Raw genomic sequence first — 4,881 nt, forward strand, 5'->3', positions numbered from 1 at the left:
CCCGCCACCATTCCTCCCATTGACCAACCAGGTCCTACCCTCTACCTGTCTTCACCTATCCTCACTTCACCACCCTTTATCTGCAGCTCCCCCCAGCTCTGAAGAAGGGTTACGCCCGAAACATCAGCTTCTCCATCTTCAGGAGCTACACTGTTGACAGCACAGTTTTCGTAAAAGAACAGAGTATTATTGATCTAGAGAAAAATTGCAGAAAGCTCCAACACAAAACGTCTTGGGGACACAAAACACAGAACGTTCGCACACAGGTACAGCAGGTAATCAGGAAGGCTAATGGAGTGTTGGACCTCATTTCAATGAGCTTGGAGTATAAGGTTAGGGAAGTCTTTCTGCAACTGATGAAGGCACATCTGGAGTACTGTGGGCAATTTTAGTCCCCTGATTTAAGAAAAGGTATTTTGGAGGCAGTTCAGAGCAGGTTCACTAGGATGGTCCCCAGGTTGGAGGGATTGTGTTGTGAGTAAAAGCTAAACAGGTTGGGACTGTACTCACTAGAATTTAGAAGGATGAAAGGTGATCTGATTGAAAAACATTTGGGACTCTTAAAAAGCTTAACAGAGTAAATGCTGAGAGGAGTTTCACTAATTTCCCAGAGGGTAGTTAAGAATCAACCACATTGCTGTGGGTATGGAGTCACATGTAGGCTAAAGACAGCAGTTTCCCTTCCCGAAGGTGCATTGGTGAACCAGGTGGGATTTTTCCCAACAATTAGCAACAGCTTCATTTATCATCATTTGACCCTTAATTGTAGATTTTTGTTTATTAGTTTCAAATTCCCCCATCTGGTCACAGGAATCAAACCCACTTCCCCACAGCATTACTAGGTCTCTGGATTAACAGGGTCTAGTGAGAATAGTCATGGGACTCAAAGCACTGACTCTGCCTCTCTCTCCACAGATGTTGGCAGACTTTGCTGAGATTCTCCAGCATTTTCTATTTATGCTATATAAATGCAAGTTGTTGTTGTAAGTAGCTTTGCCTGGTTAGTTACTCATCTCTGTACTGCAAAAAAGAGCCAGTTCAGTCTTTCCCAACAGATTCAGTTTCTCAGTTTTATTAAAATCATAACAGAACTAGAGGTTAATGCCCAGGATCGTGGTTCCTGAAGACAGGGACTCAGCCACCTTTCTGAGATTGGATCGCCTTTGCCTGCGCTCCTTTCATTTCTTTCTGAGTTCCTTCATTTCCACCCGGTGTCAGCCGCTGCTGCTGCAAGAGAAGAAATGCTCACTAGAGGTCAGCATCAATCAAGAAAAGCAGCCAGTTCACCTCCCAGTGACACCGGGCTAGTCCCAGCTGAGAATGTTCATGACCACATGACTGGCAATGCAACACTCTGACCATTCCCACAATTGCATTCAAATCACCAGAAGATTAATTCTCTTGAGACACTTGCTTTATTACTGCAAACTCTATCCTGTTGCCAATATCATACCTACTGTTCACCTCCAATTATTGAGCCCTTTCTTTGTGATAGGGAACGTACCCCAGGCATGTGCTATTTTCACATGCAGGTCATTCTGCTATAATGTATTTCATCAATATAAATTCACTGTAACATGATTGACAAATCTGGGATGCTGTTTCAACAGCATAAACTTTTAAAACGTGTGCTGGATGTTTTTCGATTACAGCACCAACACTTTCAGTGCTGTTTCTAGAGTATAATTCTTCAACAACATGGGGCTACACAAGTTCTCAACCATCACGTTATAGAAGGTTAGGATTGTTTTCATTAGAAAAAAGGAGATTGAGGGAGGACCTGATTGAGGTCTACAAAATCATGAAGGGTATAGAGAGATGGAAATAAGCTTTTTACCAGGGTGAGGGGTTCAGTAACGAGAGGTCATGCATTCAAGGTGAGAGGTGTAAAGTTTAAGGGGGATACACACAGAGGGTGGTAGGTGCCTGGAACACGTTGCCAGCAGAGGTAGTAGAGCAGGCACGGTGGATTCATTTAAGATGTGTCTGGACAGATGCATGAGAAGGTGGGGAGCAGAGGGATACAGATGCTTAGGAATTGGGAGATAGATTTAGACAGTGGGTTTGGATTGGCACAGGCTTGGAGGGCCGAAGGGCCTGTTCTTGGGCTGTAAATCTTTTTTGTTTTTTGTTCTAACTGACTGCATAGCCGCAAACGTGCCGTGCGAGTGGAAGGACTGGCATTATATAACTCACGTCAGCCTTTTGTGCAAAGCCCATTGTCATCACAAAGCAAGCACCTGAACACAAAAGACATCAAATTAACCTAGTGATTGCCTGGTGTGAAATCTGCAGGTTGTTTCTATGTTGTTTGTCGGCTGTGGTAATAATACAGGCAGTCAAAGCGACCACAGCAGCTTGTGAGGGTCCTTGGATTTGATCGTCCAACTATTGGGGAATGTGACTTAAGTTGCCAGAGCCTTAAAGTCTGAATTTTCTTTCCAAAACGTCTCCATTTCTCAATCTCTTACCTTGAAGACACTCTTTAAAACCTCCTGGCTTGACCTAGTTTTTGACCCCATATAAAAACGGTAACATCATTAGGTTGGTATTTCATGCTAATTAATGCAGTTTAAACCCTACACTGTAGCAGCTGGTGCAACTTCAAAACTTGCGTTCATAACTCTGGAACATAAAACTGATCTCATTAGTACTGGTGACCATCACAATTATCGTTGACCATTGGTAAAATCCCATCTGGTTCACTAATGTCATTCAGGTCAGGATCTCTGCCATTCCTTACCTGCTCTGGCCTTCTTGTGACTCCAGATCCAGAACAACATAACAAAATAAAACAAAGAATTGTGGATGCTGGAAATCAGAAACAAAAACAAAAATCACTGGAGGAACTCAATAGATCGGTTAGCATCTGTGGATTTATCAATAGCAGCATTCAAAGTTTGTGAGAAGATTTGTAGCTCAAGTGCTCATTGTTGTGGTTCTGTTCGCCAAGCTGGGAATTTGTGTTGCAGACGTTTTGTCCCCTGTCTGGGTGACATCCTCAGTGCTTGGGAGCCTCCTGTGAAGAACTTCTATGATCTTTCCTCTTGTATTTGTAGTGGTTTGAATCTGCTGCTTCCAGTTGTCAGTTCCAGCTGTCCGTTGCAGTAGTCGGTATATTGGGTCCAGATCGATGTGCTTATTGATTGAATCTGGGGATTAGTGCCATGCCTCTAGGAATTCCCTGGCTGTTCTCTGTTTGGCTTGTCCTATAATAGTAGTGTTGTCCCAATCGAAATCATGTTGCTTGTCATGGGCTCACCCATCTCTGGACTCATAGCAGAAGCGGTAATGGAAAGGTAGAACAAACAGTCTTACCGCAAATTCAACCCAAACTCTGGGTCAGATATGTGGATGACACTTTTGTAATCATTAAAAACACAGAAATAGAGACACACACCGGATCATCAATGCCACACTCACAGGAATCCGATTCACTAGAGAGGAAGAAAAGGACAACCAACTCCCATTCCTAGACGTGATGGGACAGAGAACACCGAACGGAGAATTCACCACAAAGGTTTACAGGAAAGCCACACACACAGACCAAGTCCTGAACTACGAAAGCAACCACCCCAACACACACAAAAGAAGTTGCATCAAGACACAATTCAAAAGAGCCACAACACACTGCAGTACACCAGAACTACAAAAAGAGGAAGAAGAACACCTATACAATGTATTCGCCAAAAAACGGATTCCCCCGCAATTTCATCAATAGATGCCTAAGGGAAAGACAACGGAATGAGGACATGCCACAACCCAAAGGACTAGGCCACACTACCATACATCAAGAGCATTTCCGAACTGACAGCCAGACTACTGCGACCACTAGGACTCATAACAGCACACAAACCAACAGCCACTCTCAGACAACAACTCACCAGAACGAAGGACCCGACACCCAGCATGAGCAAAATCAATGTAGTGTACAAAATCCCATGCAAGGACTGCACAAAACACTACATAGGACAAACAGGAAGACAGCTAACGATCCGCATCCATGAACACCAACTAGCCACGAAACGACATGACCAGCTATCCCTAGTAGCCACACACGCAGATGACAAGCAACATGAATTCGACTGGGACAACACTACTAGTATAGGACAAGCCAAACAGGGAACAGCCAGGGAATTCCTAGAGACATGGCACTCATCCACAGATCCAATCAATAAGCACATCGATCTGGACCCAATATACCGACCACTGCAATGGACAGCTGGAACTGACAACCGGAAGTGACAGATTCAAACCACTACAAATGCCGGAGGAAAGATCACAGAAGCGCTTCACAGGAGGCTCCCAAGCACTGAGGATGTCACCGAGACAGGGGACGAAACGTCTACAACACAAATTCCCAGCTTGGCGAACAGAATCACAACAATAGCAGCATCTGTGAAGGGTCACTGGATCCGAAATATTAACTCTGCTTTCTCTCCACAGATGCTTCGAGACGTGCCAAATTTTTGCAGAATTGTTGGACTCTAAACCATCCTCTGCAATGACCTAGCAAGCCTTTCAGTTCAAAGGTAATTTTGAATGAGCAACAAAAGCTGGTCTTACTCGCAATGCACACATCACATGAAAGAAAATGAGGAAACCTCTGATCTAATATCTCTTTGGTTGGCATGTTTTCATATTATGCTTCATCATAATCTTGTGAATTACCTCAGGACCTTTTATTGTAATAAAGGTGCACTGTAAATAAAAAAGTTAAAAATCACACACCAGGGTATAGTCCAACTGGTTTATTTGGAAGCACTAGCTTTTGGAGTGCTGCTTCGTCGTCAGGTGGTTATGGAGTATAAGACCTTAAGACACAGAATTTATAGCAAACGTTTACAGTGTGATGTAACTGAAATTATATTGAAAAAGACC

General features: G+C 43.6%; 1 long non-coding RNA gene across 1 annotated transcript; it reads right to left on the reverse strand.

Annotated features, from left to right (window-relative positions):
* Positions 1 to 1,056: 1,056 nt before the first annotated feature.
* LOC140465112 (uncharacterized) lies at positions 1,057 to 2,808 on the reverse strand. Its single transcript, XR_011955105.1, has 2 exons — positions 2,744 to 2,808; positions 1,057 to 1,227 (listed from the first exon to the last, which is right to left on the reverse strand). It is a non-coding gene; the product is annotated as an uncharacterized lncRNA (long non-coding RNA).
* Between the last annotated feature and the right edge of the window lie 2,073 nt (positions 2,809 to 4,881).

The sequence above is a fragment of the Chiloscyllium punctatum genome, chromosome 41, assembly GCF_047496795.1.
Source record: "Chiloscyllium punctatum isolate Juve2018m chromosome 41, sChiPun1.3, whole genome shotgun sequence".
NCBI lineage: Eukaryota > Metazoa > Chordata > Chondrichthyes > Orectolobiformes > Hemiscylliidae > Chiloscyllium > Chiloscyllium punctatum.